Consider the following 13,982-nt stretch of genomic DNA (forward strand, 5'->3'; position numbering starts at 1 on the left):
GATATGTCGTGCGCGTTAAATCATTTGGCGTGCCATGCAAAATCATCTTGCGTGCCACAAGTGGCACCTGTGCCGGGGTTGCGGACCCCTGCCGTAAACCATGAGATATTAATAACTGCATGTCTATGTATAAGAAGTTGTTGGTTGTTATAACTTTGCATACAAGTAGTACGGAATAGAATATATGAATGCTAGCTTCGAAAAAAAGTGTAAACAAATGTGACCATTAATATAAATGTGCTTTTGTAACAACAAACGAAACAAAAACGAAGAAAATATATATGTAATGCTATGCTTCCTGAAGGCACGCGAAATCTAACAGTGGACCAAAATACTTTGCTGTGTAAATGTGATAAACAAAACTAAAACTAAAACAAAGCAAAATAAGCCAGGCAATATGTGATGCTAAATCAATATGCTAAGTGTAGATACGCAGGAAATGATCCACGAAATAAGGAAGAAAAAAATAGGCCTGCACCTCCTACACTCTTCTTAGATTAAGTTAATTACATCCTCACAAGTCATATGGCGATTTATGCTACGGCTCCTTAGTGTTGCGATTATGATAGGATGTTATGACAGAAGACTTTATCGCCAGACATGAATCACAATAAAGAGAGACAGGGGCGTATCCAGTCGAAAAATAAAATTTAACAAAACGTCACGCATGTTGTTTTTTGTGTTTGTTGTTAAATACGGTATTTACTAATATTGATCAATTTATTCTTCACGTTGCAGAAAAAAATCAGTAGCAAATGAAGATTTATCACCTTCAAACTTTCCACTTTAATTTGTCTTACAAAGAAAACAAAAAACATCAAACCTGCATGTCTGAACTGTCCAAAATATAAGCATAGTCGTTATTCGGCCAATTGTATGAGTATATCAATTAAAGTCTTGCTTAGAAAGGCGATTAAGTTAACGACCTATTTCGCAAACAGAGAATTAATCAGCCATTCAAAAGTCAGCTTCATTTGTTTTAAAATGACAGCAGCACAGATCCATAACTAGTGTTCTGTTTTTGTCGTTCGTTTAAAAGCCCAGCAAGCTTTTTGATATTATACGTTTAATCACTAAACTAATCTTATGTGTTCGTCACATGTCTTAGGCTACTTTTGCTTTCCGAATGTCGCCAACAACAAAAAAATATGCAGCTCTTTTGACCTTTGGTATAAAACCGAGATTATATTTAACAAAGTTTCTTAAACTGGCTTGTATTTAACCCATGGGGAGCCTTTTTAAGGATTCAGAAAAAGTCCTATGACAGCACTCATCAGCTTTTTCAGAAATTCAACAAAAGTCCTATGATTAAAAAACTTAAAATCATTTAGTAATATTGCCCAAATCCTTTTTAGGGGGTTAACCAAAGACCTAAGTTTAGCCATCTTCGAGCAAGACACTGTGGAAAAACAATATGATTGTTATTGACATTACATAAGTAAGTCAAGCTAAAAGGTAATTAATGCTTCGTTTAAAAAGCGGCTTGTGGTTTCTGTAAGAATCTCGAATGCCCCACGTGTTGAAAAGTGTTTCGCAAAACAAACGTGTTTTTCGAATTACAAAATTAAACAAAGCTTCTCAAATACAAATATTCTGGAAATATGTGTCTTTTTATGATGTGTGCAAGATATATGACGCATCACGGAGACACGGAAATAAACCCCTTCTTGACAAATTTAAAAACTATATCTTTCCGCTCATGACAGAATGTTTTTCAACCCACGATTATATTGATCTTGAAAATAACGAAACAGTATTCGCAGGCAACATTGATGATCAACAATGCTAATAGTTGTGTCAGAATGTTCAACAAACTAAAACAAATGTCAAATAAATCGCCACTGGGCCTTGTTATCGTTATATGGAAATCTTTCCATCCCAAAGACATCTAAATTTAACGTATCCCAGTACCAGCTTATGTAGATTTTGAATAGGTTGTTAGTATGCTTCTATTCACATGATCAAAATAAATAGACAAATCCAAGTAAAAAACATAAAACTGATTTTGGAATCATTTTTTTGTATTGACCTAACGTTATAACGTATTTAGCAACAAATCCTACACTCTGGTATATCAGCAGACAAACAAGTTCGAAAGATTATTTGGAGCAACAATATCGCCATCGATAATAATATTGGACCTTTGGTATGCGTTGTGTTTTACAGTTTGATTAAAAAAATGTTAATTCGTTTACTTCGCCTGCACATTTTAATAACACCCCGGATAATCCGCATGGCAAATATCCTATCCTGCCCAAACTATACCACAGGAAGTAATATAAGATGAATTCCCTTGAAGATAGCACGCATCATGGATAGAAAAATCGTTCTACACTTTAGAAAACTAAACATACATTTTGTCATTTTGTTTACATTTTTTGTCATTTTGAACTGCGGAGTTTTATAAGTACTTGCTCCGTATGGCAATCTGTTTGTCGTGCCATAACTATAGCACAGAAACAATAAACAATAAAACTTTTTGAAACCCTAGTGAAAAGTGTTTTATTGTTTATGTACGCCTTAGCGAAACAGCGATAGACGAAACCTGCTGCCAACGATTTCGGAATCCATCAGGATACGCCCTTTTATAAAATACAGAAAATTGCATAAAAGGTTAGCTCGGTCAAGATAGGATACATTATGGATAGAACACAACTTTCTATTGTTTAGAAAACTTAACATAATATAATGTAGACAGATCGGCTCTATTGGTCGCTTACCACTAACGATAGTAATAAGTTGTTTTTAACATACATTAATCGAAACATTAAAATTGACTTTTCAAATATATTTATAAATCTTCTGATCCTTGAACGTAAAGAGAAATTAAAAAAAAATTCTTAGTTGTCACAACGTAACTAGTAAATACGCTTCGGAAATGAAAGGTTGTTTATTTACTACGAAACCACTAAACTAAATTATGTCACAAGATAAAGGTTGAATTAGGAGGTCAAAGATTTATATGTCCGAATTACTAATTTTCACGTTACAAGTCCGTAACATAGCTGTTTCCTAGTTGACAATTTACATTGTTTTGAGAGTCAGTGGAGAGCCTCCTACTTCACTCAGAGGAGAAAAAACAAACAACTTTTTCGCTTTTGTTTAAATTCCAATCAATAACTTCCTGAATACAACGTATGGCAATTACTAATCGTGAGTTGATTATATTATAGGAAGTTATACCAAAAGTAACCTCCGGCAAGGAACATGATTCACATTATTGATATACAAAATCCTCCAGCCCTTTAGATGCCCGTTAGATGACCTTTAGATGACTTTATATGATCGGCGCTTTTTAAGACACAAATTATCGGTGGATGGCGTTTAGTGTTACGGCTAATTTATATTAATTTTATCATTTCGCCAGTGTTGTACTTGTAATGACTTAATTGAATGCTTGACTGATGACTTGATTTAAGTGCACTGAAGTCATTGTTTGCGAATGACAATTGACATAACTTGACTTAAGTGTTTAGGGCAAAATGACTTAACTTGACTTAGGTCTTTTAAACTATTGACATTATTTTGTAAAATTGGGTTGTTTATTTTATTTTTGCAAGTAAAACCATTTTTTTGCTAAATGTCGCGTTTTGTTGTTAAGTTTATTACTCATAATCGTTTATTACTCATAATTAACCAATTTTAATAGTTTAACATTTGACTTTGTACCACAATGACTTGAATTGGAATTGACTTGTTATTTATTCACAAAAAATTGACGTGAAATTGAGTAATTTCTATAAACGACTGGACTGGGTCTAAGGTCAACCGTATAATAAACCGTATAGACCCATTATTCTTTAAACACACAATTATAGCTTAGTCATTTCAGATCGTGTTCACATACGCCACTAAGATTTTTAGTGCAGGGTTACGTGTGTAAACAAACAACTTTGCGCTTTTGTCTAAATTCCATAACTTCCTGATAAAACGTATGGCGACTTACTTATCGTGAGTTGATTCTATTATAGGAAGTTATACCAAAACCTACCTCCGGTAAGACATGATTCAGATCATTAATATACAAAATCTTCCAGCCCTTTCAGATGACTAAACATGAGCGTTCTTACAGACGCAAATTAAAGGGGGAAGACGTTTAGTTATATTGCTAATTTATTTTATTTTATCTTTTCGCCAATGCTGCAATGACTTCACTCAATGACTTGACTTTAGTGCACTTGAGTCACTGTTTTCAAATGACTTGACTTTAATTCCTTCATTTGAACTATAAACTTGGGTTGAAATAAATGTTTTCATTAAGTTTTTCTTCGTAAAATTCGGCTGTTTATTTTAATTTTGCACATAAATCTATTTTCTTGCTAAACGTAGCGTTGTGTTGTTTATTAATTAAGTTTATTAATTATAATCGGTTGAGTTTGCCATTTTAATAGTTTTAAGGCTGTTTCACACTAGACGCGTTGACGTCTAGCGTTAGCGTCTGGCTTTTCAACTTTTCCGCAACCGAAAGCGTTTTTGAAAAACGTTTTACGTTAACGCTAGACGCGTCTAGTGTGAACCAGCCTTAACAATTATTTTCTATGACAAGGACTTGGAAGTTGACTTGTTATTTATTCAAAAAGACTTGACTTAAACTTAAGTTATTTTTATGAATGACCGGACTCAATCGACTTGTTTAAAACACCGCATTACGCGAATAAAAAAACGTATAGACCCATCATTCTTCAAACACACAATTATATCTTAGTCATTTGCGAATCGCTTGATATTTCAGATTGTGTTCCCATGGCGAATAAAAAATAGGGCTTCGCAAGTTTACTCGTGCCAGGAATATTGATATATAAAAATGTTCAACCTTTGCGATGTGTTACGTTTTACAATTTAATATCGCAATGTTTTTCGTATTTATAGGACGAATAATTTCGCTGTATATCTTATTTTTACATGTTAACGATAAAAAAACAACTCTGCCTTTACACAAAACAAAGTTTTACCAGATGACGTTTTTCTTAACTTTTTATCAAAAATTTATTTAGAAAGTTTACATACCGGTACTCTTTTTTATTTGAGGATATTTAATATTATACGTTTACAATCAATAAAGATGGTGATTAATAATAATACAGATTTATGACGATTTTTCGAAAGCTCTTACGAGTAATGAGCAGCAAATTGCCCAAACCTTCTTCTAAACTAGCCGCCCGTGTATGCAAGATTATAAGCGGAAACATAAGGGATTACTAAAACTTCCTAACAATTCTGAAGTGAGAAAAAAACATAAACAAAGTTCGTCCCGATATATTGCATAAATAGCGGCGTTGGTGGAACATCCCTTCACTTGGTTTGTTGCAAAGCAAAGACATCAAGGTAAGATGACATTTTAACCGTTTTTATAATGCGATGCGAAAATGTTGTCGTTAACCAAGGTGTAGCTATTAACAGCAAAATGGCGGTTAATTTGTGAGGCAGTTTGGTTTTCATTATGGGCGATAATAACTTCTCCGACGGCTAGTTGTGATTGCTATATTTGTGTTAAGCAGTTTGCTATAAAAAGGCGTTAGTCTTCCATTTAAATTGAGTTTCGCGTCTTATCTAGCGTTTTTTTAAACTGTTTAAAATGTATACGAGTAGTTACCCCCGAAGGGTAAACTGCCACCTTCGGGGAATAGTTTAGAAAATCAAATAACATGCTTTCTTTCAATTCACTGAATATCAAAAAAGTAGTAACTACTTTTCGAATGTTTAAATTGTCAATGTCTAAGAAATGCACTTTTTAGGAGGAAATTTGTTTGGCCATTTGATTTTTTTTAAACATATTTTTTTAAAGTGATAGTTTTTAGTCATTAATCCAATATTTTTACAACCACATGCATAATCTAAATTGAATAACTGTATAGTTGCAATTGGTGCATCTGCACCACGAATTAACTGCAGACGTTTCGACTTCGTTTTTGTATAGTAAAGGTTTTTATGCTTAACGCTTTTGTGTACTTACAGATGAACAAGCTCATTCTATTGGCGCTCCTTTTGGGAATCCTTCTCCTGACAGCTGAGACTGGCGATGCTCGTCGCTTCCGCTATCGTTATCGCTATCGCTACAGGTTCCATCGCAGGAGACACTTCTGGTCACGCCGGAGGTTCTTCCGTCGTCGTCGTCACTACTATGGTGATGGCGATGAAGTCCCAGAAGAGGTTGAAGATGAAGGTGGTAAGTAATCACATTTACATCAAAAAATCGATTACTGGTAAAGTACATGTTCTCACTTAAGGCCCGTTTACACATACAGCTGCACTGAGCGGAGCTGAGCTGCACTGGGCGTGAAATTATTTTTACTACAACTGCAGTGAGCTGCGCTGGGCGTAAAAATCGCCCCAAAACGTAACGTGTTTCAATAGCTGCACTGCGGGCTTGAGTTTAGCAAAGCGTAAAAATCGCTCCAAAGCGTAACTTTAAGCTAGCTGCAGCTGCTGCACGGGGCTTGAGTTTAGCAAAGCGTGAAACGCACGCCACAATGTAATTTAAATGCAAATTACGCTTTGCTCAGCTCAGTGCAGCTGTAGTGTAAACGGGCCTTTAAAGGCAATGCTTTGGAACGATGATTTTACAATAATTTTGAAAACAGGGTTTTGTCTGGTCCTCGTAACTTTTTAGAACGATTTATAGAAATGATACCTAGTTTGAAATTTTGCGTATTAGTAAGCCAGAGTACATCGCCTGAAATTAAATCACATTTTGTTTTACAGAGGACCTCATTGAAGCAGAGCAGTAAAAGAAGGTAAATATTATTATTTTACTGTCGTCCATCTTTGCTTAAACTATGTGTAATCGTGCGTAAGGTTTTGCTGTAGTATATGTACTAATGTTGGTCGAATTAAAGTTTATTTTTTCACCTTGCAGGTACTCACAAATAGCGAATGAAGATTTGTCAACTTATTCGCTTTGAGTTGCTACTGAAATAAAAAATAAATAAAAAAACGGAATAAAAAGCTTTCCTAAATGTATTTAATAATAAGCAAACTTAAGATTTTCGTAGTCACATTTGTGTAAGCTAGAAATATGAGTGACAGGAGTTAACTACAACCTTATTTGCAAAGCAAAAGATAGGGACATAAATAATCCATATTTTAACAATAGGGCTAACTAAAGTTAAAAAGACGCCAGGAACAAACTATAAAATCGCTTTCTGCTAAACAGCATAAAATTAGGACCATACGCCCATTTTTTTACCAAATATATCGGATATCGATATTTAGATAAAATAGCATTAATCAGAAATCACTAAAAGATTAACTAACTTAAACAAGCATATTGGCGCTTTAGAAATATTCTACAAAGATTAGAAAGACAAAAACACCATTATTATTCTGATCTAGAAAAGCGTATTTTGTTGAAATTGAAGTTGGGGAGTTTTTACTTTCAACACAAAAGCAACAATCGAAAAAAACTCTTTATATTGTTTAAGTTTGTCAAAAATGTTAAGTTCGTTAGTGCGATAAGACGAATGACGACTTGGCTAAAACCATTTTATAAAAATCGACCAAGCTGTATAGAAACACAATGTAGATCTGCGCCAAACGCGATTTCTTTGGCCATAGGCTAAACCCCAGTTTGGGAGGGACAAGGCAACGTGTCCCAAGTGATGCGCCCCTGTTCGTAGCCTCTTTTCGTTTAACAAAAGTATAAAGTTAAACTACACAAATAAAACGTTTAACTACACAAAAAAGTGTTGAACATGTATCTTGCGTTTCACGAATAGTAATTGCTGAAAACTGGGTTTAGGTCGACGTTGTTAACTTATACACCGAAACGCCACCGCACACTCGCCGATTCTGTCGATCTATATGATGCAAGCAGAGCAGGCCAGAATATCTAGCCTGCAATGAGGTTCGAACTTACGACCTCCGGTCATATCGGGACCGTCGCTCTACCAACTGAGGTAGGCCTACACAGGCTCAAATAGGAGCGAGTCGAGAAACAACCCTACGCCAATGCTTGCTACATTTTTTTAGTACAAGCAGCAACTTCACATTGAAGGGGATCAACAGTACCGTATTAATCAATGCGTGGGTTTTTCACTGTTAACTTGTAGGAACAAACTATTGTAGGTTTCGATTCTGCTTTCAGTAACCTACTGTATATCTACAGTAGTTAAGAGAAAACTTTAAAGTAGCCCTTAATTTCCGTACAAGAAATGCATTACAATTTTTTACCACTATAAAACACCCAAAATAGTCTACAACAGGGTTGGGCAACCTTTCGTACGCAGTGTGCCAGTTTATGAATATTGTCAAAATATTAACAACTCGCGTGCCAAACATTTTTCTATGTTTGGCTTCGCACTGGCAATCAGGGCTGCGGAGTTCGTCAAAAACAACCCGAGTCCGACTCCGGCTAAATATCAGATTTCATCACGTCCCGAGTCCGACTCAGCCTCTGTTTTTCACCAATTTACGGAACTAAATTAAGGTGGATATTCCGCAATCCACTCTAGGATCATGGAAAGTATGCACGGACATATGCTATTCCACCGTCAATTTACAGTTTGCTGCCTTATCAGTTTCGAAATTTGGTACTGTGCATGCGCACACGTCGGACTCGGGTAGTTTTACCTGGTCTTAGTCGACTCCCGAGTCCGACTCAGCAGCCCTGCTGTGATCTAATTTTTCTTTAAATCAAATTGGCGTGCCATGCAAAATCATCTTGCGTGCAACAAGGCACGCGTGCCGGGGGTTGCCGACCTCTGGTCTACAACCAAAAAAGCAAAAATATCAACAAAATTGCTCACATTTTATTGCCTAAAGTAAATAAACTTTTAAGACAATATGTCTAGTGCTAATAGGGTTTTGGTTTTGTAAAGTTTTATTGTTAACATTGTTTGAGGCAACCATTACTGCTCTTTTGAAACGACAATGTCTGCTCGGTAATTTGTCTATTCAGTGTTCACATTAAATAATTTAATTCATGACATCAAAGCGAACAGGGTTGGTATTGAGTTACATTAACATAACATTTACCTAATAGTATATTGCCAAAAGCGACTAACAGGGTATAGGAATGACTTGTACGGAGGGTCGCCGTGTAAAAAAAAACACAAAAAAATAGCAGTTAAAGGAGCAAGTATTTTAAAAGCCAGCGTTAGATATATCTGAAACATTGCAACTGATAAATTTGATGACTATGTGAGAAAAACAGACCATTTGAAAAACATACCTTAAAAAGTGTTTTTCAACTCATCGGCTGCGACCCAAAAATGTGTCGCTGTTTGAATTCGTTGGGTTGCCGACAGCAATAGAAACTATTGGTCATGATCACATTTATTGAGATTGGTTCGGATCAAGACTTCTTCAAAATTAAAGAAAATTTGCGTAAGCTGTTCACTTTAAGATTTTCAAACGTTAAGTAAAAAGAACTGGAACTCCAAAGCTTGCTGACAAATTTTCTGCAAGCATTTGGGTGGCCGGGAAAAAGGCTGTGAAACACCATAGAACGAAGGTAAATGCAGCACTAACATCAATACACCACCAGAGTAGCTACTCTTAACCGAGTTGCCTGTATACTAGGCAGTGTACAACAGCCGGTGTGACGAAACCATGCCAGGTTTGCCGCGACGTTCCCGGAGGTGTCAGGAATATAAATATACAGCAATTATTTTCAAATTCTACACCACAGTGTAAAGGTAGATTATATGCATTATTGGCATTTTGTTTTTTTGTGAAATTAATTTTGGCGGATGCTTAGAAAGAAAATTAGGCAAAAAAGTAAGCAAAAAAGTAAGAAGTAAGCACAATTGTCAGGTCTTTTTAAATATGCTAGTAAAAGCCTTCAATGTTCTTTGTCCGGGATTACAAGGGGGTGAAATGTAATAGTTAATGATAAATTTAAATTAGGGGTTTGGGGTTGGTTTTAGTTCCGGTCTTATGGCTGAAGTCCCTTTGGTCGCCTGAAGATATTTTAGGAATACCGTAAAACTGAAAAATCAGAATATAAAACAATGTAAAACGTTAAATTTCCGACGCTTTCGCCGCGTTTAAACATAATTAACTACTTTTTCTCTTGGCGCCTCAGGATATTTGCGTTTTTGTCTACTGTCGATCGTCATATGTTTCTTAGACGTGTCGCCGAACTTTTTTTATCTGTGCGTGTGCCGCAAAGGAATTGCGGACACTAGGATACAATAAAGATAAAGAAGAGATTGAAAAAGTGTGAAACTTATTAGAAATTACTCACTTTTCATTCTGACTAATTTCAAAACATCCGCCGTGAAAGCTTATGGCGATTTTTACTGGAGATCGTATAATGTTATTAGCACCAGAAAACTAATTAGACATGCCACGGGCGGAAATGATTCATTAATACTGCAACATTAAACAGCCTTTGGGTCACTATGGTTAATTAAATTAAAATTACAATAAAATGTTAAAAATAACATATTCAACCACTCAACAAACAAAAGTAACACAAATTGAATTTGGTATATATCAGTATCCAAATATGGCCGACATTTTGCAGACGGGTAACATAGATAATAATAAACTTTTATCTGTGTTATACGAATGAAAAACAAAGCTGCATTAACAAAATATTTTAAACATTTACTTTTTGGTAGTATTCGTTTCTTTTTAGACGTGGTTGAATTTGTCAATATGTTGTTAGGGGGTATAGGTCTGTGATATTTACGAACAAAATGGCGGATGTGAGTCTAGACCTAAAAAAAAGTCAAAAAATAATAGCATATTAGCCAACGCTTAATTAATCGTGCGTTGGTGCGATATCACAAGCGGAAACATAAACGTTATCTTACGCTTGTGATAAGAAAAAGGGGTGCTAAAAATGCGCCACAAGAAATTGTCCAAATAGTGGCGTTGGACGAACATCTCTTCACTTGATTTGTTGTAAAGTACAATAAATACATCAAGGTAAGATGACATTTTAACTGTGTTTGCAAAGTTGCGTTACTTTTATAAATTACTCTTTTTTACGAAGTAAACTAATAATCAGATATCGTTTTAAACCAAGGTCTACATAATTTGAAGTAAATAAGTAAGACATTACAACTCTGTTCACTTTGTAAAGGTTTTGTGGACTTGTTTCAGTATAAGAAGCTTTTTGAGTAAAACGGATATGAGTGCGAACTGTGGTCCATCTAGAATCAACGTAAGGTTTCTATAATTTATAAAATCCGCACAATACGACATCAGGCGTTTTGCTTAATTTACCTGTTAAGAGTTTTGGGTACTTCGTGATTTCAGATGAACAAGCTCATTCTTTTGGCGCTTCTTTTGGGAATCCTTCTCCTGGCAGCTGAGACCGGCGAAGCTCGAATCTATTTTCAACGTCGTCGTCGCTTCTACCCTGCGCCGGTTTGGTTCCGCCCTAGCTTCGAACGCCGTCATAGACAATATGGTGACCAGGAAGTCCGTAGAGAGGTGGAAGATGAAGTGGGCAAGTAACCATTTCTAACAAAACACTAACCCTTGAATAAGGTGGCACCAAACTTTTTTATAAGAGGCCCTATATACTTGTTTCATAAAGCGAAGGAAAACGATCGCGGGTCGGATATAAAATTTTTTGTCGAAATTTGTTTACTTGATTCTCGTTAAACGGAGTAAATATGAATGACTATGCAACAAAAACTGTATTGAGCTTTCACTGTACTTCGTCTTCACTGAGGAAATATTGCGCGGGGCCAGATATGGCCCGCAGGCCGTAGTTTGTTTCCCCTTCAATAACGTAGTGTCGTATTCCGCTTTATAAGGCATTTGTCGTTCGATTATTGTTTTTAATTCATATGAATAATAAATTCTGGATCGTCTGTATTAATCTTACACCTAAACTTATTTTACATATAGGTTTCTTCGTGGACCTTGTTGAAGAAGATCAAGAACAGTAAAAAAGGTAAACATTCTACTTTTAATACCTTTCGGCTTTGATTTTAATACATTTTTGCATTTACTATCCTTTTAACTTAAATTATTTCAAAAAATGCAATAGAGCGACAGCAAATACTGTATATACTGATGTTGGTCAAACGATATTATATTTTTATGTCATAGATGCCAACCTGAAGGAAAGGGAGATTTACTACCACCAAAAAAATCCGCTAAGATTCGTTGGTAAAACAGAATAAAAGCTGCACAAAAACTGGCTACTTTATCATTAAAATAAGATGTTTTGCAGGATGTCAAATACAAAAAATAGATTTGAACATACTTCAAAATAATTCAGAACATAACACCTGGAGCAGGACAAACTAAATTAAAACGGTTAAAAGTAAACTTGCAAAAAAGGTCATTAGGTAAAAAAATGTACTTTTGAAGCAAATGTTTTAGACATAAACTGTCCTTTAAGACGATAATCACAGGCCCACAGTAAATTTGAAGAAATAAGTTGAAAATAAAGCATTTGTATCTAAATGGCAACATAACAAGTCGCTAGGTTTTTTTGGTTATTAGTGACCTGATTGTTTTAATATGCTATACACTCAATAGTTCCAAATAAAAAATTAGGGACGCCTTTTTACTCAGCCACCCTGTTTTCTCCCTGAATGCAATTGAACTAAGATTTGAGTTGCGTATTTGAGCACTGCATCCAACGATAACCTTACGTTTCCGAAGGTTATATTTTAGCAGGTCCGGTTATGACGTAACTTTGTGACGTCATCTATAACACGTGTCATGCGTTCCGGCAAAAACATTTTCAACTTTGCGGTAAGAAATTTATTCTACTTACACCTCTGGGTTTACTCACTAGGAATCAGTACAATGGCGGAATGTTGTCGGTTCAACTATAAAAAAAATAGAGAAAAAGTCTAACGAATTTTAACAAGAAAAAATCTATATTAGTACGTTGGTATGTTAGGTTGGATGAAATATAAGACGCTGCCTGGGCCAAATGGGTTATTTACCAAGTTTTCATGAAGCATTTTAGTTTTATACATGGAATAATAAATATTACGCGATACCATTTTTGTTCGGATTACGCAACACAAGTTTAGAGGCATCTTTTTGAAGCAAAGTTTAGGTCTAACTCTGTAATTACAGCATTTTCTCTGCTAAAACAATTTAAACATATTAAGATCACTTTTTTATGGAAACAGCAGAAGTTAAAAAAAATGAAGTAGATCAATTCTTATTGTGTTCGTCAACTATTCTTTTACGAGTTTGCGGAAGTCGATTTTTATAGTTATGTCATAAATGCACAATAATTATTTTCAGTTTAATGACGCAAATAGACCTTGAACCTTAATTTTTAGTACCTTATTGGTCAATCCAGACATTCTTGCAAAATTTTGAAACAATTTGTCTAGAAATTTAAACATTTTCCTGAATGTAATTTGGTTTAGATTCGGTGAAAGTTTAGGAATTACGCTGTAAGTGTAGTGTATAGGACCTTATTAGTTTGAAGAGAACTATATAAATTCAGAATATGGAAAACATTTTAAATGACAAATAACTCAAAAATATCACTTAGGCCTACAGTTATATTGTTTAATCGGCATTTTGTTTACTTTAGTTTTTATCTATGAAAAAATCTGTTGCCTTTTTAATCACACTGTTGGTTGCATTTTTATTTCATGTATAAATATGAATACAGTGTTTTCTATTTAAAGTGTAATGAGGAAATGTTTTTATCTCCCCCAAAAGAGACAATTTTGCCGAAAAAGTAGCCTACATTGCAAATGCAGTTTCACGATTAAAGAATTGGTATTTTTTAAAGAATCCGAATGGCGGTAGCCTACCTAAAGCAAAAGTGTCAGAAAAAAACAGGGCGAATTTAATTGACAGAATCACGTCGTGAAGATTTTCTGTTCTCTTAAACTTTTTAATGGGTAATACCCCCCAAAAAATCTTGTTTTGATCACAAACCCGCATCTTAAGTTGTATGCATCTAAAATTGTCTTACACAGGCATAGTCAGGCATATATGTTAAATAAAACCGTAAGCCAAATAGGACAAATACAAACCAGTCAAAATGTCAAAAGCCGAAAAAAATGTACGTTTTAAAAACTTTAAAAACACTCTAA

This window comes from Ascidiella aspersa, chromosome 1 (genome assembly GCF_963924565.1).
Source record: "Ascidiella aspersa chromosome 1, kaAscAspe10.2, whole genome shotgun sequence".
Taxonomy (NCBI): Eukaryota; Metazoa; Chordata; class Ascidiacea; order Phlebobranchia; family Ascidiidae; genus Ascidiella; species Ascidiella aspersa.